This window comes from Tursiops truncatus, chromosome 12 (assembly GCF_011762595.2).
Source record: "Tursiops truncatus isolate mTurTru1 chromosome 12, mTurTru1.mat.Y, whole genome shotgun sequence".
Taxonomy (NCBI): Eukaryota; Metazoa; Chordata; class Mammalia; order Artiodactyla; family Delphinidae; genus Tursiops; species Tursiops truncatus.
In genome coordinates, this window is record NC_047045.1 from 62,082,434 (window position 1) to 62,104,018 (window position 21,585).

Genomic DNA, 21,585 nt, shown 5'->3' on the forward strand with positions numbered 1-21,585 from the left:
AAATAGGTCAGATACATTTATTGAATTAATTGGCAACAATATGTAATTTATAAAAATGTGTATTTTATGTGGAGAGAGAAGGGAAAGCAGGAAGAAAAAAATGAGCATCAAACTTTTTTCAAGGAACACTGACCTTGTAACCTAAATCCCTGCGTTCAAGCTCCGGATGCTAGCCTTACTAAGTGTAATACTTTGGGCAAGTTATTTAGCATTTTTGACTTTTTAAGTCTCTTAAATGTGAACTTAAAATGAGGTGCCTTTATGTTCTAAACTTTCGAAGGTTTACTCACTACACACGCAGATGGATTAGCTTTCATATGTAATTAGTCGCTTAGTTCAGGGCACAAATGTCAAGTCACTTCTTTCTTACAACATTCCTATTAGGAGAGGATTCATTATGCCCACTTTTTTTTTTTTTTTGCGGTACGCGGGCCTCTCACTGTTGTGGCCTCTTCCGTTGCGGAGCGCAGGCTCCGGACGTGCCGGCTCAGCGGCCATGGCTCACGGGCCCAGCCACTCCGCAGCATGTGGGATCTTCCCGGACCGGGGCACAAACCCGTGTCCCCTGAATCGGCAGGCGGACTCTCAACCACTGCGCCACCAGGGAAACCCCATTATGCCCACTTTAATGGCAAGGAAATTGAGGTTTACAGAAGTTAAAACTAATAGAGTTGAAATTCAACCCTAGCTTTTTTAATGACAGTTTTTTATTGTTTTTATACGTTTCAAATGCACTGTGTTTAAATCCATCTTTGATCATTCTAAGCATGAGTTAGGAAAAGTCTTTTTAAATTATTATACAAAACATAAAAATATCTATTTCAAAATGTTAAAGCAATCTACACAATATATTTATTTATATGAGGTTCCAGTGTATAGAGGAAACATTATTTCATTTTAAGTTCATCCGCAGTGGGTGAATCTGACACTTTAAACTTCAGAAGTTTTGTTCTGAAAGGCAGTGTAACCGTAATGATGAACAGTGCAGAATCTGGCACCATTCATTAGCTCTGGGATCCTAAGCCAGTTAATCTCTCTGGCCCGCACTGTACTTATTTATAAGATGAAGGTGTTTAAAATATCTGCCTCATAAGGTTGTTGAGAAGATCAAATGAGTTTTGTTTGTAAAATGCTTAGAACGGTGCATGAAAGGTAGTAAGCATCATGTGTGTATCAACTGGTATTATTTGCTTACAGTTATAAAAATTATTTCATGGAGTTGTAACTGTTTTGGGCATAGTCCTGTTGGATGTTTTAAACATTTAAGAGAAATATAGTTTTTTATTTTATTTTTAAACTATAACACACATACAGAGAAATACCCAACATATAAATGTACAGAATGGTTCACTAATTTTAAGTGAACAAATATATAACAATTACCCAAGCCAAGAAATAGAACATTATTACATTATTGCCGCCTCAGAAATCCCATCAAGCCTCCTCCATTCTTTCATTCACCATTATACAGTGAGACTTACTAGGTTGCATATGGCTCTAATTTAATTTCATTATTGCATAGTGTCTAATTATTTGAATATGCAACAATTTATTCACCCATTCTACTGTGGAAAAACATTTCAGTTTTATCTAGTTGTTAATATTATGAATAATACTGGCCTGAGCATTCTTTTGATACACCTGTACATGTATTTCTGCTGAGCATACACCTAGGAATTAGTTGCTGGGCCACAGAGAATGTTTCTGTTCTACCTCAGCAGAAAATTCAAAACTGCTCAAGGTGGTTAAAATAATTTACACTCCCACCAACAATGTATGTATGATAATTCCCTTCCTCGCTAACCTTACATATTAGCATTTAGGAGGTGTGTAGTGATAGCTTATGGTGGTTTTAATTTGCATTTTCCTGATTATTGACAAGTTTGAGCACTTTTGCACACATATATTGGCCATGTAAATATCCTCTTTGTGACGTGTCTAAACAAGTCATTTATATATTAATTTATAGGAATTTTTGATATATTTTAATATCTTTGATTGCTATGTATGTTATCTCCCATTCATAAAATCTCTTGTTCTCTTCTTCAAGATTATTTTGTTCATTCTTCATTCTCTACATTGCCATATAAATTTTAGAATTAACTTAAGATTCTTACCTAAAACTGAAATTTTGGTTATTGATCAATTTTGGAAGATTCGACATCTTTCCTGAGTCTTTCAATTCATGAACATAGTATATCCTTCTATTTATTTAGGTCTTTGTTAATTTCTCTCAATAATATCTTCTAGCTTTCTTTGTGGTCATTTTACACATTCCTTGCTAGATATATTACTAAACACTTAGTATTTTGATGCTATTCTAAATATTATCTCTTCAATTTCAATTTTTACTTTTTGTTACTAATATATAGAAAACCAATTAATTGTTGGTGTGTCAATTTGTTATCAGCAGCCTTACTAAACTCACTTGGGAATTCTCAAATATTTTATCTGTAGATTCTTTTTATATTCTATGTAGGCAATCATGCTATCCAAGAATAATGGTAGGCATATATATTCTTTTTTAATACTGACAGTTTTGTCTTATTGTACTGGCTAGGATTTTCAGTAAATTGTTGAAGAGGTAACAGTGGGTAATGTATTATTTTCAGTCTTAGAAGGAAAGCTTTCAACATTCTGTCATTCAGTATTATAGTCTCTATAATATTGAGAAGTTTTCTTCTATTTCTAGTTTGCTAAGAGTTATCATGAATAAATATTTGATTTATCAAATGTTCTTTCTGATATCTACCATGTGATTTTTCTCTATTTTTCTGTTGTGGTGGTGACTGATTTTACAATGTCAAATCTAACTTGAAGTCCTGGAGTAATCCCAATTTGGTCATGATGTGTTATGCTTTTTTTTTTTTAATCCATTATTACTTTGTTTCTGGATTGCTAATAATTTTTAGGATTTTGCAACTATGTTCATAAAAAAATTAGCCTAAAATTATTCTTTCTGGTAACAACCAGGTTCCATTGACCTCATAAAAATAGTTAGAAAATATTACCCTTTAAAAATTTGGAGGAGGTAAATTTATATAGATTCATGTTATTCCTTAAATATTTGTTAGAAATTGTAAACAAATCCATCTGGTCCTGGAATATTTTGTGGGCAAGATTTTAATTACGGTTTTAATTCCACTAATTTTTATGGGTTATTCAGGTTTTCTACTTTTATTTTCAGTTTCGGTAAGTTGTATATTTCTAGGTCAACTATCTTATCAAAATTTTGTAATTAGCATGAAGTTGTTCATAATTCCCTGCTTTAATATTAGTCTAAATTTCTATTTTTACTATTAGTTTACTGTGCCATTTCTGTTTTTATTGTTTTTCTCCAACAGTTTTGACAGGATTATCAACTTTATTAGATATTTCAAGTAAACAACTTTCGACTTTTTAAATCCTCTTTTTTTTTTGTGGTACGTGGGCCTCTCGCTGTTGTGGCCTTTCCCGTTGCAGAGCACAGGCTCCGGACGCGCAGGCTCAGCGGCCATGGCTCACGGGCCTAGTTGCTCTGCGGCATGTGGGATCTTCCCAGACCGGGGCACGAACCCATGTCCCCTGCATTGGCAGGTGGACTCTCAACCACTGCGCCACCAGGGAAGCCCTAAATCCTATTTATTTATGTGTATGTATTGTCTATATGTATTAATTTTAGTCTTTTATTATTTCCTTTTTTTCTTCTTTTCTGAGCTTTTTTTTTTTCTATTTTCTCAGGTTTTTTTTTTTTTTTTTTGGCTCATAACATTTCAGTTTTTCTTCTTTTTGAATAAATACATTTAAACCAATAAATTTTTCTCTAACAGAGTTGCATCCCCAAATTTAGAGTGTCCATCATCAGGTAGCTCAAAACAATTTCAATTGTAATTTCTTTTTGGACTTAGATTATTTAGAAATGCATTTATTAATTTTCAGACATATTGAGGTTTTCTAGTTATCTTTTTGTCATTGTTTCCTAGTATAATTCTACCATGGTCATAGATCATAATTGATCATACATGATTTAGATCTTTGAAATTTGTTGTATCTTATTTGTATGACTCAACATATTGCCAACTTCTATAAATGTTTCATATACATTTGAAATGAGTTTGGATTCTGTGGTTGTTAGGTACAGCGCTCTATACAAGTCAATTAGAAAATTATTAATTCAATAATTCAAATCTAATAGTTGGTTCTCAGGAAGCAAAAAAATCAATACATATCACAATGGTCTATGGCCTTCCAAAGAGGGCCATATGTATATAATCTGTACATAAACAGATATACAGTGTATATGGTATTAAACTCTTTTGGAAGGAAGTGATTAGGAGAAACAAACCTAAAAAGTCTGCTTAAGGAAATGGGATGATAATGGAAAAAAGGTTGACAAATACTTAGTTAGATACAAATTTAGAACTGTTATATCATCCTGTTGAATTGAAACTTTTCTCATAATAAAATATCCCTTTTTTTCCTCTATTAATGATTTTGCCTTCAAGTCTACTTTGACTAATACTAAAATCTGTACCACTAGCTTTCTGTTAGTTAGTGTCTGTGTGACTTACCTCTCATTCTCTTAGTCTTTAATTTTCTATATGTTTATGGTTTAGATGTCTCTCTTTACAAGCATCAGATAAGTAAATATTGTTTTATCATTCAGTCTGATATTTGTCTTGTCAGTGGAGTATTTAGTCTTTTTACATTTAATGTCATAATGATATAGTTGAGGTTAAATATGCTGATTTACTATGCTATTGGATTGGCCAAAACGTTTGTTCGGGATTTTCTGTAACATCTTACAAAAAACCTGGATGAAATTTTTGGTCAACCCAATATTTGCCCTTCCTGTTCTATATTTCTTTTTATCTCTTTGCTTGCTGTCTTTGGATTGAGTATATTTATAATTACATTGCCCCTTTCCTATTAGCTTGTTATTTTTACATTCTTTTACATTGTTTTACTGGTTACTGTTGAGATTCATCTTTGACCTAATGAAAGTACAATGCAAATTAGTACTTTTATCACTTTGTGGGAAATTTGAAAACCTTAGATGAATACCTTAACTACTTTTGTGCCTCTTCAGAATTATATTCTGTTTGTAGGTATTTAATTTTATGTAATTTAAGCTCCATAATGATTATTGTTATTATGGTCTCATACAGTCATGTATACTCTTCTTCCTTCCTGCATCTCTGAGATTACATATAGGATTTCCTTTAGTATAGTGACAATTTGGTTCAGTTTTGTTTTTTGTTTTTTTCTATCTGAAATATAGTTATCTTTTTTTTTTATTACATGCACTTTTCCTGGGAAGAAAATTCTAGATTGGTAATTTTCTTTCCCCACTTTATAACATTATTACATTGTCTTATAACTCACTGTTTTTGTTAATGTCAGAAAATACTCTTTTAAAAGCAGTCTGTCCTTTTTTTTGACTGTTTGTAATTCTTTCTTTATATCTTTGATTTCCAGTATTTTTACCATGATTGCTTAGGTGTGGTTTTCATTGTATTTATTATTATATATATACATATATATATATTTAGGTATTATTTTATTTTATTTTTCAACATCTTTATTGGAGTATAATTGCTTTACATTGTTGTGTTAGTTTCTGCTGTATAACAAAGTGAATCAGCTATATATATATACATATATCACCATATCCCCTCCCTCTTGCATCTCCCTCCGACCCTCCCTATCACACCCCTCTAGCTGGTCACAAAGTACCGAGCTGACCTCCCTGTGCTATGCAGCTGCTTCGCACTAGCTATCTATTTTACATTTGGTAGTGTGTATATGTCAATGCTACTCTCTCACTTCGTCCCAGTTTACCCTTCCCCCTCCCCATGTCCTCAAGTCTATTCTCTACATCTCTGTCTTTATTCCTTGTCCTGCCGCTAGGTTCATCAGAACCATTTTTTTTTTTAGATTCCATATATATGTGTTAGCATACGGTATTTGTTTTCCTCTTTCTAACTTACTTCACTCTGTATGACAGACTCTAGGTCCATCCACCTCACTACAAATAACTCAAATTCGTTTCTTTCTATGGCTGAGTAATATTCCATTGTATATATGTGCCACATCTTCTTTATCCATTCATCTCTCAGTGGACACTTAGGTTGCTTCCGTGTCCTGGCTATTGTAAATAGAGCTGCAATGAACACTGTGGTACATGACTCTTTTTGAATTATGGTTTTCTCAGGGTGTATGCCCAGTAGTGGGATTGCTGGGTCATATGATTGTTCTACTTTTAGTTTCTTAAGGAACCTCCATACTGTTCTTCACAGTGGCTGTGTCAATTTACATTCCCACCAACAGTGCAAGAGGGTTCCCATTTCTCCACACCCTCTCCAGCATTTATTGTTTGTAGATTTTTTGATCATGGCCATTCTGACCAGTGTGAGGTGATACCTCATTGTAGTTTTGATTTGCATTTCTCTAATGATTAGTGATGTTGAGCATCCTTTCATGTGTTTGTTGGCCATCAGTATGTCTTCTTTGGAGAAATGTCTATTTAGGTCTTCTGTATTATTATATTTTTTTATTATATTGTATATTCTTATGATGATGATGATGATGGTAATTTTCAGTCCTAGAATCTGGGTTTTTTTGGTAGTTTCTAGATCTCTGGAAAAATTCTCAATCTTGTCTATCGTATCCTTGTATATATTATATGTATTATTTTAAAGTCTTTGTTTTCTTTATATCTTATAAGTGTCTGTTTCTGTTGTCTGCTAGTGCTCCTGGTTGGTTCAAATTTCTTGCCTTTCTTATGCTTGGTTATTTTCGATGGGGCACTGGACATTATAAATAAAAAATGTGGAGATAAATTGAGGCCTAGTGTTATATTATCTTTCTCCAGATAGGATTTACATTTGTTTCTGCCAAGTAACTGGTGGCACTAATGGTCCTGATTGTCTTAATAGTCCTGATTTTGTGTTGAATGAATGTATATGACATGCTTAAAACAGTGGTTGGCACATACTAAGTACTGTGCAACTGTCTCTTTTTTCCTTTCATTGCTTCCTCTAAAGGATGTGGAAAGAGAGAAAGGGAAGAAAGAACTAAGGATAACATACATGGCATTAAAAAACTCCAGTATGCACCAGAAGTAATTCTCATTTTTTTTCATTTTATTGTCTTTTTCTTATATCTGAAAGAAATTTAAAAATGAGAAGTTGTATTCATCAAAATCATGAACTAAGTAGATAAAGATAAGTATGTGTTACCTCCCATATTTCACTGTGGGCATATATCCATTACGTAAAATTTTAAAACAGAATTACGGTTGCATCAGTATAATTACCTTATTTTATAATTATTATTCGCCAGTAGTACTTTGAGAAACATTATCATTTTGGAGATTGCTCATATCCTAACTATTTGTTAATAGACAGTTTTTCATCTGCACCTCACATTTCCAATCAAGGATACCTACCAAAATGTATCATTTAAGTCTTGATTTATGGCTTTTTTGCATGGAAGCTAATGTTACCTTATATAGTAGCTGATATAAATTAGGTACGATGAGCTATTAGCAACTTTCTTCATTATCCAAATTGTTTCACAGTTTATAGCTCCATGCAAGCAAAATCTAATGTCTCTGAATGAGACGTTATGTGTTAGTCCACATGTGTTGTAAACACTCAAAAAATTTTATTTTCAGTACACTAGCTATGTCCTGTGGAATGAGCAAATTATTATTTAAATAGTTGCAAGAAAAATACTCTACCCAGGATTAAACTTAGCTACTACGCTAGAGTCAAATCCTCGTCTAGTTATGTAAAACCAGGTTTTTGGTGTTCTGTATTTATCTATTGCCTCTGCCAGTTTGCTGGCTTTTCTTGGGCATTTGTGTTTTCCTAGTACTACTTTATGCAGGTTTTCCAGTGCTGGGTTATCTTTGGAGCACAGGTGAACTTGAAATTATAGCTAATAAATGCAAAATATGCTACGTCCTTAACCTAGAGTCCAATCATTAATTATTTACAAGCAATTTAAAAATAGTTAGAAAATACATATTTTTAGAGAAAAAAACAGTAAACACTTAAGAAAAATATGCTTGAAATATCCTGCTTTATTGAGTTTCTTTTTAAATAGGTGTGTTTCTAGTTTTCATGTCATTTTTTTCTTTTTAAAATAGAAATTTAAAAAAATGGGATTTAAAAAGAATCAGTGTTTAGCCTACTATATGTATGCTAAAGCATATTAAATTAAAAACATATTAAGTGGTATGTTTTTATAAAATATGCTGTTTTGAATTGATAATATCATACATTACAGGTAACAGAAAAGAAGGAGAATTGACTTAATATTTAAGCCAAAAGACTAAGTTTTATGTGTTACTCCATGAATTTTTAAACTGAGAAGACATTTACGTTATAGAGTAACAACAAGGAGTGATTACAAACTGTTGAGTAACTAAATAGCACTTTTGCACAGTTTTTAATTGCAAATTCTTGTGAAAAGGTACATGAGTAATTTATTCTGTTTCTAACACAGGTATTTAGTTTCTTCCTTAAGGAAATCAAAAAGGAAGTCATAAATAATTTTTAAGCTAATTTAATGTGTTGAACTTTTTTTTTAATGTGTTGAATTTTAAAAAAAATTTATAAACCTGGTAATTTTGACCTGCATTTAAGTTATTCATGCAATCTTGAGCACACAAGATGACTTCAGTTATTTTCTAGCTGTGAAACAGTCCTAAAATTATGTCACTATTTCCAAACCAGAATCTGATATCATAGCTTTTTTTTTTTTTTTTAATTATAGTTTCAGGCTAGGAGAAGTTTGCCTGTATGGCTGAGATGAGTTTCATGTTCCACATAGTGAGGGTTCTCTGCATCCTTGCCCTTGTCCTGAGCCAGTGTTCTACTGCTTGATGCCAGATGGTCATACCCATCTTTTGCCTCTGGTCAAACTACTGGTTAAATATTTTGACTATCGTTCCTTTTAGTGCCTATATTTTATCAAGAAGCAGGCTTGACAAATCAGCATGTGGAAACGATTTAAGAAGAATATTGGTTGAGAGGCTTGCATGAACATCCAGAGCTGTAATATGGTGGGTCTCTTCTGACTTTCCCATCATGCACAGGCAGCATCAGAACCGTGCCCAGTATTCAATCCAAGTGAATTTTTACACAGGCTTAACTGAAATTGAATTTTAGGCCAAATATTTTACATTTTCTCTTGTTTAGTTTGGCCTAGATGCCTTAAGTATGCTGGCTCAATTATTTTTTTTTCTATGAGTGCCTCAGATAATCATATGCTACAAGTTTATGTACATACGTGTGTGTCCATGTGAATATATATAGGTAGACAGGTATAGATATATAAATACAGATACAGCTAGAAATATCTATATATGTGTGTATATACATGTACACATATGAAAGTATATAGCCCGATGATGATTGGCACATAATATTAGTACTTTAATTAAGATAATCTAGAATTACAAGTAATTGTGTTAGGTCTTAGAAGTGGGATAGGTATAGACTTTTTTTAATTGATGTGAAACATAGGCTGTGCACATATAACAAACTATTAATCAGCCCAAAACTTTCGTATATTATATTCACGAGCACTAAGGTCTTGAGAAAAATCCTAATTTCTGCTTAAATCTCTAAATATCCTCATAAAATCTTCAATACATAGGTATAATTGTCCCCTTTTAATGTGCAAACTGTGTCTCCCATTGATTAAATAATTAGCCTAAGGTCACTGCTTTCAAATGACAGAGTCAGGATTCATTTATTCAACCAACAAGTATTTGGGGACCTAATGTGGTATAGGGACTGGGGATATAAAAGTAGAAAAGACAAAGTCCCTGTCTCCATGGACTTGCATTCTAGTGAGAGAAGCCTGACAGTTAACATGTAAACAAGTAGATAAGACAGATCATTTCAGATATTGCTAAATGCTGTGAAGAAAATAAAGCAGGGTAGTGTGATGGCTAGCTGCTGGCAGTAGAGATGTGGGCATGTAACTGGGAGGTCAGTGGAGTCTTGTCTGTGTCTGAAATAATTAAATGTATGCAGCCATGCAAAGACCTGGAAGAAGAGTGATCCAGGTGGAGGAAGGAGCAAGAGCAAAGCCCTAAAAAGAAAACAAATTTCATTGTTTGAAAGACAGAAAGGCCAGGGCTGCTGGAGCAAAATGAGATGCTAGGATGGAGGGAGATGTGTGAGCCTAAGAAGGCAGGGCCTAGACCGTGTGCACCTTCACCAGGCATGGTCTGAATTCTACTCTTCTCACAGGGAATGGGAAGCCACTGAAACCAAGGCGACAGGGAAGAGATTCAACTGATTTGTGCTTGAAGTGATGACTCTGGCTCCCGTGCAGAGAATGGATTGTGCAGGCTGGGGTATAGAAGCCGTCATGGGCAGCTGTCGGCTATTGCAGGAGAGGAGAGGTGAAGGCAGCCTGGATTGAGGCGGAGACAGTGGAGTGATGGTTAGTGTTCAGATGTGAGTATCTGACAGTATAATGGATAGGAATGGATGGCGGATTGGCTGTAAAGGAAGGACAGCATTACACAGTGCTTATGAGCCCAGATTCTGGAGCCAAGCTCCCTGGGTTTATATTCTGGCTCAGCCTCCTACCAGCTTTGTAACCTTGGACAAGTAACCTTGTTTGAATAATCTATTCTCCAACTTGTAAAATTGGAGGAAGAAGGTAACCATGCCTACCTTATAGGATTGCTATACAGATTGAGTGTGTGTCTGCGTGTGCATCTGTGTGTGTGTGTACTTAGGACTCGGTTCAGTAGTCAGTGCTACTTATATTGCGTACATGTCAATTAAATAAAGAACAATTGATGAATTCTAGATTTTTGGCTTGCATCACTGCAGGTACCGTTGACGAGATGGGGAAGATTGAGGGACGATGAGGTTGGAGAAGGGAGATGCAGGAAGAAAGTAGGAGTCCTATTTGGGACGCATTAAGTTTGAGGTGCAGTGTTCAGGGGAGAGATCAGAACTGTACTTAAATCTATCAATACATTAGCTATTTAAAGCCTTGGCACTGAATGAGATCACCTAGGAAGACAATGTAAATAAATAGGAAGAGGTTGGAGGACTGAGCCTTCCATCAACATCAAAAGGTGGGGAGAGGGGGAGGAGCCAGGAAATGATTCAAATATATACGCATCTGGGTTTTACATGGTGCTGCCTATATTATTGGAGCCTTGCCAGAGCTTGTGCTTCAGAAGACTCTGTAGACATGAAAGCCTCTTTATAAATTCCTAGCATGAAGGGGCTGAGGCTTCCAGCTTGGACCCCGACGACAGGAATTTTCCATACATACTTGAGAGTAGCACAAAGAAACTGTGGTATAAATATGCCGCTCCATGTTCACTCGTAGATGTTTTTAGGTACAATCACAGTTACACGTGGCCCCTAATGAGAGCTCAGCTGCTTTAAATTGTGCCATTATTATATATTTTCCTTCGCATGAAAGTATGGCGCCTCCAATTTACAAAGACTTTTGATACAAAAGTCTAGAACTGGCAAAGAATCATTCCCTAGACACTATATTATATTATTGATTTCCAGTCAGCCCACCAAAGCCTATGTAACCCACAAGGATGTGAAATTCAAGTGCAAAGAATACGTAGACCCTAAACAACAAAAGGAACAACATTTATGGAAATATTTGCTTTGGTTTCTTAAGATACCAGGCATACGTTGTTCCTCTCCTCCAAGTAAGGGTAGAGAGTTGCCTATTGGATGGAGATGTCGGGGGCAGATTACGGTGCTCCCGTGACCACGGTCACTTACATAAAAGATAGTCAGTGATTGTAAAAAACACAGATATATGAATTGAGGAGAAGAATCCAGGGGAAAGATAGGAAGCTCAAAATGTAGTCTTGGCTTTGACATTCACCAAAGCTATGACTCCAAGGAAGTCACTAAGTGTTCTGTGGCTCAGTTTCCATTTGTTTTATATTGGCTATAATAATCCCTCAAAGTGTTATTTTAAAAATAGATTCATTATATGTATATGTATTAATTATCTGTATGTATATATAAACATATGTTGAGATACATATATATGTAAAATATGTATTTGTGTGTGACTGTGAATGGTAGAAAAATCTAAGTAACTATTAATTACTGTTTATCATTATTGTTATCTCATATCCTCATACCATCTCTTTGGTTTTTATTTTAATTCATGACATTTAGGAAAATATGAATGGCTGGATTTTAATAATGTGGAACAATAATAACAGAAATGAAATTTGAAACAACAAATTCCAACAATACAGAATAAGTTCTATTCATAATAACATTTTTTTAACATCTTTATTGGAGTATAATTGCTTTACAATGGTGTGTTAGTTTCTGCTGTATAACAAAGTGAATCAGCTATACATATACATATATCCCCATATCTCCTAGGTCACCTCACTAGCTCTTCCAGTCTTCCCTAACAGATGGCTCAGTGAGTTGTCAAAAATGATCTAATTCCAGCTTTCTTAAGGGTTTGAGTGCTTGCAGAGAAGAGTTCAGTTGCCTTAGCAAGTTTTGTCTTACGTAAATATAATCAGTAGCAGCCTTATAATTTACCTCAGGAAAGCAATCTAGAATTTCATTACAAATCATTATTTAGCATTTTAGTGCTGCCCTGTGTACTCAGCCAGGGAGAATTACTGTTTAAGATTTCATAATTTTATCAATGACTTTCCAACATGGACACTACTTGAACTTTTCTCATACAGTATTGTCCACATCACACTAACTCTGCTGTTGTCTTTTTAGGATACTTTCGATATCATTTAAGGTACTGTCAGACATCAGGGACAGGTGTTCATAGAATATTTTAAAATGGTTAGAAATCAGATGTTTCCTTTTTATTCTGTCTAATTAATGCCCTTTGCTTCAAGACAACACAAGGAAGGAAACACAACTTTGCGGAGTGTCCGTAATTAAAGAAGTCTCATAGAGCAAATTCATTCTATGTTTGAAGTGGGTCTGTTAGATAAAGACTACCAAGAACTGTGTGAACTTGTTAATTGAAGTCTACCACAGTAGTTTCACCTGGAATCTCGCTTTTCTGCCCACTTACTCGACTTTTTGGTTAGTTCATACGTAATAAATTGTACTCACTGTGCGTGTGAACTTTGGAAAACATAACCTGAGTTAACACCACCATTTACATATCACTATAGAGTGAACATGCAGTATTTCTCATTTCTTCATATCCAGATCTTTCACTTATATTGTTCTTAAAAACCTCACAATCGGCAGATTACAATTATCTTGGACTAATGAGGATTTTTCTCAGTTTATATTTTATTCTATGAATAAAAAGGGTTCTATGTAACAGAACCATTTTTGTGTCTTGGTGTATTGTCTAACGCATTAGTATTTTGATCATCTGATTTTAATTAATTTTCTGTCATTCTTCCTGTATTAATGAAAAAATTTTTCAAGCATGAAAAATTCACTCTGATAACAGTTCATGTACACAATCACTGCCTACAATAAAGGTATCAGATTATTGTACTTACACCGAAGATGGAAGGACAGAGCAGAGAGCAAAACTGATCCAGTGATCTAGCAATAAGTGGCAACTATTGTTTCATTTCCTTCCCTCTTCTCTACCACAAGCTTCTAAATTTCCCTGTCAGAAAACATATCTGAATTCCTGAACCATCAGCAAACACAAAATGACATGATAGATGAAAATATCTAAGAATGGGGGTAAAGATATTTTCCCTATACTTTCAAGTGACCCTTAGTTTCTAGGTTTTTTGGAGTCAACATTTGAGTCCACGAATGTTCTCAAAAATTTTTCACTGAAATAATACAGTATCCTGTGAATATTTTGATTATGGAGTTTTTTGCCTAAAGTGTTTTTAAAGGATTCTTAAATGTTCTTTTATTGCAATCTTTAATATAGTATGATATAGTTCTGGAAATTTCACTAATTCTGGAGAAGAACAGGTGCTTTAAAACAGTAACAAAATTTATTGAATATATGAACTAGGCATATATGATTTGTTTTGGTGGCATTACTTTCATTTTGTTGTGATTATAGAAGCAATATAAACGTAATTGGAAAAATATGAAAGTGTAAATATTGGTAATCATTGTTAATACTTCATAGACCTAGATATTTTTCTTTTATTAAAAAAGCTTACATTTTTAACTACAAATATTACAAATGTACAGAAAAGTATAGAAAATGATGTGACGGACATCTGTATATGCACCACCTAGATAGCTATAAAATCATTTATTTAACAAACATTTATTGAAAACTGCTAAGCTAGACTGTTCTAGGCACCTGTAGACTCAGCAGTGAGCAAAACAGATAATGGGGGAACACAGACAATAAGTAAAATGCATGTGTAAAAGATGATAACTAGTGAAAATTGCTGTCCAAAAAGGAGAGCAGGGAAGATGGTTAGGGGATATTGGGGAGCTGGGCATGAAATATTAAACAGGTTGCTTGAGAAATCCCACTAAGTGACTTTAGAAAAGACATGGGAAAGTGTTGGGAGAGTGAACCATGCAGATACCTGGGGAAAGAAAGTTCTAGACAGAGGGCACAGCAAGGCCAATGCCCGGAGATGGGTATGTGGCTGATGTGTGGAACTTCTCCTTTATCTCTTTTATTCTGCCTCATTAATTTCTGTCTTTAATCCAGTGGTTTTCTTTCTTCTGCTGACTTTTGGTTTACTCTATTGCTCAGTTTTAATCTTTCTTCCTTTCTAATTCATACATTTCAAACTATAAATTTCCCTCCAAGTGTATTTTTAGCTGGACATTGTAATCTTGGAAATATGATATATTCATTGTGGTTTCTTTCTAAATATTTTGTAAATTCCATGATTTTTATTCTATTCAATAATGATTTAGAAGTGGTTATTTTAAATTTCTAAGTGTGGGGAGTGAAAAGGAGATTGCTGTCCTTTATTGTTGATTTCTAAAATTGATGCACTGTGTTCAGGGAATCCTGCTTATGTAAAATGATTCTTAGATTATTTTTATTTTTAGAGAGTTTTGAGACTTCCTTTGTAGCTTAAGTTGCTAATTTTTGTGAAAAAATCAATATGAGACAGAAAAGAATATATTTCCTGTAATTGTTTATATAAAGTCGTCAGCTCCAGCCTATTAACTGTGTTGTCAAAATGGTCTATTCCCTTGACTAGTTTTCTGACTCTGATCAGTGATGGCAGTAAGCATGCTAATATCTCCTGCTGTAATTGTGGATTTGTGAATTTCTCCTTGTATTTCTGTCAATTTTTGCCTTGTGCACTTCGAGCTTTGCCTGGTAAGTGAATGAATGTTTAGAATGATTATCTTCCTGGTAATCGTTATTCTTATTTCTGCTATGAAGTCTATCCCATCTAGTATTAAAATAGTACTAATATTTTGAAAATATTCTAATATTAAAAGCTGCTATTCCAGTTCTTTGGGGTTACTATTTCCCTGACATATCTTTTTTTCATCCTCTTGCTTTCAACATTTCTGTGAGTACATATTTTTGGTGTGTCTTTTTAGATAACATATAGCTGAATTTTATTTTTTTATTTAAAAATAAAAAATAATTTAATTTTTAAAACTTTAGTTATTTTTAAACTAATTTTATTTTTAATGTATAATTTTAATATACATTAAAATTTATTTATTCAATTTAAACTTTGGTTTTCTATTCATCACATTTTTCTGTTACTTCTTATTTACTCTTTCTGCTTTCTACTGGATGGATTTGAGGATTTTTTTTTAGTTGTGGTATAGTTGATTTACAGTGTTGTGTTAGCTTCAGGTGTACAACAAAATGACTGTTATATATATTTTTTTCTGAATATTTTTCATTATAGGTTATTACAAGATATTGAATATAGCTCCCTGTGCTATACAGTAAATCCTTGTTGCTTACCTATATTTTATGTATAGTAGTTTGTATCTGTTAATCCCATACTCCTAATTTATCCCACCCCACCCCCTGGATTTGAGTTTGTTAACTCATTTTCTCTCCACTAATTTGGAGATTAGACATTTCATTTTTTTATGGTTTCAGTGATTACCCTTAAATTTTTAACATTCACAGTAGAGTTAAAATATAAGTAAATTTATATGTATTCTCTATTAACATCACACCCCAGAATAATATAAGGAACTTACTTAAATCATCTTAGATTATGTCCACACACACCCCAACTATGTTATTTTATCTGTATTTGAGTTCTACCTCATTTTTAAACCCTGAGCTATCATCTTTTAAAATTTTTATAGTGAATGCTTATTTAAATTTACCTATGGTTTCCAACATTGCTCAGTATTGTTTCCTACATCTCATTCTTTCTTTTTAGGTTCACATTCTTTCTTTGAGGATCCGAAAGTGGTAAATACTTTCAATGTTTAGACTGTCAATATTCTTTTTAATCCTCACTCATGAATGATGATTTAACAGGATATAGAATTCTCCAAGTATGAGTCATTTTCTCTCAACACTTTGAGGGTAATATTCCCTTGCATTCTAGTCTCTATTGTTGCTGATAAATTTTTTCTGTGAGTCTAATTGTTGTTTCTTTGTAGTGCACTGTCTTTTCTGGTTGCTTTTAAGGTTTTTCCCTCTGTGTCTGCTCAGGCCCTCTGCAACGTACATTCCAAGACAGAAATACAAAGGATTTCTTGGGGAAAATGGATAAAGGGCCAAGGGAGCAGGAGTAGATGGTGAGAGCCTTCAAACCACAATACAGATCTGACTCTGCGAAAGGCGTTTGGTGTAGGAAGAGACTTAGCCTGCAGGGCAGCTCTGAGATCCTTGGCCAGGCTCGTGGGGATCTCCTAAGTTGGAAGAGTTTGGCATGGACCAGAAGGGTTCGGCTGTGGTAGCCCATCATGCCCCACGTTGGCTGGGAGCCATCTGGAGAGAGTGGCCTCCGTGAGACCACTGTTGTAGAGCCTGAAGGTGCAGCCACTGGAGGCTGTCAGTTGACTGCCCTGCTGGTGGCAGGTCCTCTCTTGGGATGAGAGGTGAGAGTTGCCACCCTCTGTCTTTCACATTCTGCAGGCTCACTGAAACATCTAGATTTATTTATCTTGCTTTATACTCTTATTTCTCCTATCCTACGTTTCACATATCATCAAATATGGTACAATTTTAGCCACATTTTCTTTGAAAATTGTATCTACTACCCTTTCTCAGCTTCTTGAATGTCTGTTACAGATATATGTGCTGCATTCCCATTCCATTATCCATTTTTCTCAAACACTCCTTCATATTTACCATATCTTTATTTCACAAGACTTTATTGTGGAAATTTTCCTTAAATTTCTCTTCCAGCTCCATAATCTTTTGAGCTAGGTCTAAAAGGCTTCTGACCCATATTTGAGTTTTCTCTTCAATTATCTTATTTCTCATGTCTTATTTGGAAAAGTTACCCATTCTTATGTCAGTGTTCATGTTCCTTCCCTATAATTTTGATCCTTTCATTAATCTCCAATAATGTTTAGCCTACTTGTTTTATGGATTCCTTCAAAACGTTCCAGTTCTCCTGTCTGCTGACTCTTTCTTGATGAATTTTCTTTCCTTTTTATTATATTTTTCATTGCTTAGCTTATATTCAGCAGAGAGTTACTTTTTTCATGTCTTACGTGTTTTGTGTTTTCTTCCAAACAGTATCCTAGGAATTTTGCCATTGTAGAGCCAGTCCACACATTCATTTTTTACACTTTACGATCCTATACCATTCAAAGGCCAGGCTCAGGTCTTGGTTTTCCATTTCTCATGTGAGTTTTTCTATATTCCCTTTATAACAGAAAGAGAAACTGGCTTGTCATTTCCCTGGAATGATGAGCCAAGACCTTTATTTCTCCTTTCCCCGAGGGACAGCCCAGCGTCATGCTACTATAAGCCTCTCGGTTCCAGTTTTCTTCTGAATAGATAGTAAAACCATAGTCCTATACCCTAGATCTTATAAGTCATTAACATCTTTCTTAGTTTTGATTCCCTCAGAAGCAGGTCCTGAGACAAGGACTCAAGGACATATAGACCCTTTGGGGGGTACACAGAACCCCAGTAAGACAGAGGGAAAGTGAGTGGAAGAAAGGTGAAGGAAACCAATAGGCTGTGTCCACCAGCTATGTCAGTGGACAATTAAAGTGTTAAACTCTGGGAAATGGTTCAAAACACATGCCCACAATTAACCCACCACAAAGGGTGAGGGAGCTGCTATATTTATATGTCATATCTGAGGAATCACTGGGTGAGGGTTACTAGGGCTGGGGGAGAAGGAGATATCTTTGACATTTCCAAAATGCCATGTGCATTTAATCAGAGCAGCTTCCAGAGTTCTAGGGAAAGAAAGCCCGAAGCCAGAGATGTGGATCCTGGCCACTGAAAAGCAGCAGGAGCACCATAAGAGGCCCGAGGGATGTGTCCTGGGAGCTCACAGCATCTGCTACAGCATCCCGCTGGTTGCCACAGTTCTCTCATGACTGGAACACCTGGATTCAGGTTCCCTCTTCACTCTGGTTCTTAGGGACTTTCATTTATTTATTTGTTTGTTTATTGATTGATTGATTGATGGCTAGCTGGCTGGCTGCATTGGGTCTCCGTTGCTGTGCACGGGCTTCCTCTACTTGTGGCGAGTGGGGGTCTACTTTTCATTGTGGTGTGCGGGCTTCTCATTGCGATGGCTTCTTTTGTTGTGGAGCACGGGATCTAGGCACGTGGGCTCAGTAGTTGTGACTCGCGGGCTCTAGAGCTCAGGCTCAGTAGTTGCGGCACACAGGCTTAGTTGTTCCATGGCATGTGGGATCTTCCCGGACCAGGGCTCAAACCCATTTCCCCTGCATTGGCAGGCGGATTCTTACCCACTGCACCACCAGGGAAGTCCTGGGACTTTCTTTTCTTTTATATTTCACAAGATATTTACAACTTTTGTTACATATTTAATCAAACTTTTATTTTTATATGTGTTTATAATTGGAAAGAGGTCTGTCTAGGTCAGATTTCATGTTGCTGAAACAAATATTCTAAGATACTTAAATGTACACTTTAATTTTATAAAATAAGGTCATACTAAATATGCCATCATAACTTGCTCTTATACTTAAAACAACTTTGACACTTTTTCCATAACCAGACATATAGGTAGGTCTACTCATTCTTTTAAATTTATTTCTCCAAATTCTTACAGTTAGATAATTTTTTACAGATGTCGCTATTACAAAGTATGCAATAAACATTATTTCACCTGTATTCTTACATATTTATTGATAGTATATCTCTGGAATAAATTCCTAGTACTGGAATTTATGAGTCAAACTTTTAGCACAGTTAAATTTTAAAAGATATTACCAAATCCACCTAAATTTTTTTAACCATTTTTATTCTCACCCATAGCAAATGAAGGTTTTTCCCTTATCTTTACCAAAAATGTGTAATATCAATCATTTGACTGATGATCTTAAGAGTGAAAGTAATAGGTTACTTAATTTGTTTTATTTTAATTGTTAGTGAAGACAAGTAATTTTATATGCTTCTGTTCATTGGTATTTACTTGTATGACTTTTGCTAATATTTTTATAGGTCTTCTCATTTTTAAATTTGATTCATAAGAGCTTTTTTACATTATGAACACTACCCCTTTGTTATATATCTCAAATATATTTTTTGAAGTTTATATTTCATTTTTGAATTTGTTTATTGTGTTTTATTACCCGTGTAAAATTTTATGTAACCAGTTTCATCCAGTTTTGCTTTTGTGGTTTCTCATTTTCATATCATGCTTTTAAAAAACCCTTCTATAATTATTAATTATAAAAAGAATGTAAGCAGTTATTGAATACTCACTATGAACTGTATATACCGTGGCATGAAGGAAAAGGACAAAGATGAATAAGAAGCCTTTTATTGCTTCAAAAAGTATCATATTAAATATAAAATATTTTGTTCTGTAGAAGGAATGAAGTAAATAGACCTTTTCCCCTCTACAAACAAACAAGGGAACAGAAAACAATTCTCCAAACTTGTGTATCTTTTTTTAAGGAAAATCGTAAACCAGTCAAAACATCAACACTTGCAGTAAATAATAATATTTAGAAGTCATCAGCAAGAAAACCCAGGCCTAGAACTCAAGGTCTGTTTACATACTGATACTTTAAGACTGTCAAACAGTGCCACTTCTTTATGAGCTGAGGTAAATCCTGAAAGACCTACAAAAAGAGGGGTTTTTTCAAAATGTATTTTTTTGTATGTTTAACCAAGACTTATCTCAGTAGCATTTTTATACACCTACTGTAATGATCAGATTTCACTAAATGTTGATGAAAGGGAATACTGTTTAAGACACAATCCCTTCCCTTAAGGAAATATATAACAGGGGAGGCAAAATATCCATAAATGAAACAAAGAATAATTTGAAGACAAATAGTGTGGGACAGACCCTGTGTATATACACATACTGACAGCTTAGGAAAACAGTACTCAGTGGCCCTGTAGCGATCGACAGTATTATACTAGTTCAGTGCAGAGAATCCTTTAGTTGTAATCTTGTAGACCATGTTGACATTTGCTGACATAAAGAACTTTTGGACAGTGGGAAAGATATAAATATAACTAAGTTTTTATATGTATAAAATTATGTAAAAATATAAATATCTACCAAAAAATTAAAGAAATAAGGACAACCCCCAAATCTTGATTTTTTTTATGTTAATGTAGTAGAGCAGAACAGTGAGTAAGCCATGAAGGCAGATGCCCTAGAAAAATCACTTATCTTTGTTTTTGTATATGTAGTAAAACTCCATCCCACAAATCACATGGTGACGCTGCTGACAGTCACTCCTCCTACACTTGCCCAGCCTGACCCTCTTTGGCTTGAGTTGCCTGTCAACATAAGGGGATTCAGAGGGAAGATCAGAAGGAGAAAACAGTGGACTACAGATAATCCACCAAACAAAGTCCAATTGGGGAATTCTCTGCTCTGGGCCACATACTTTGGAAGCAGAAATGTTGGTGTATAACTGAGGGAGTCATGAGTTTATTCATCTATTAATCACTTACCAAATGCATAGTGCAAGCACCATATGTTTAGATGGGTGGGATCAAGAGTCACTTTTTAAGTTAAGAAGTGATTTGTCAGGCAAGAGTAGGATAAATTGGAATGGTAAATTGGATGTGTGGATCTAAGGAAAACACCACAGACATAGTCTGATGGCGGGGAAGAGGTTTCAGATTGAGTGGGAAAACTGAAAGTAAAACAGTGTTGAAAGCAATGCTTGGAAGCTCCATCATGAATATGAAGAAGTGAATTTTTATTTTTCTGTCCTGGAGCTTAAGAAAAAGAGAATTTGGAGCTGATCTTCCACTGGCCCTGAAGTTGAGGAAGGCAGAGGGAGTTAACGCCAAGTTTCCAACATAAAAGAAATCCTTCAGCAAAGGGGATTTCAAAGAACTTAGCTGAATAATTTCCATTTGGGGCTGGTAAAGAGAGGGAGAGTTGCATTCAGGGGGTGAAACAAGCAGGAAGAAGGCAGTTGTCTGGATATTTTCTTTGCAATCTAGATAATACTAGAGCTCAGCAAATGAATAAACAAAATTATAAGTTTGCTAATAGTTCCAATCCCA

The 21,585-nt window shown here is 34.7% G+C and overlaps 1 protein-coding gene across 7 annotated transcripts in view; it reads left to right on the forward strand.

Annotated features, from left to right (window-relative positions):
- Positions 1-21,585, forward strand: part of PDE7B (phosphodiesterase 7B) — a 475,975-nt gene that overhangs the window by 147,266 nt on the left and 307,124 nt on the right. The window contains exon 1 of one of the 7 annotated variants that reach the window (XM_073789636.1): positions 18,078-18,468. The exons of the other annotated variants lie outside the window; for them this stretch is intronic. The gene's annotated coding sequence lies outside the window, so the exon portion shown is untranslated. Of the gene's footprint in view, positions 1-18,077; positions 18,469-21,585 lie in introns of those variants that run through there. 7 annotated transcript variants of the gene reach the window in all.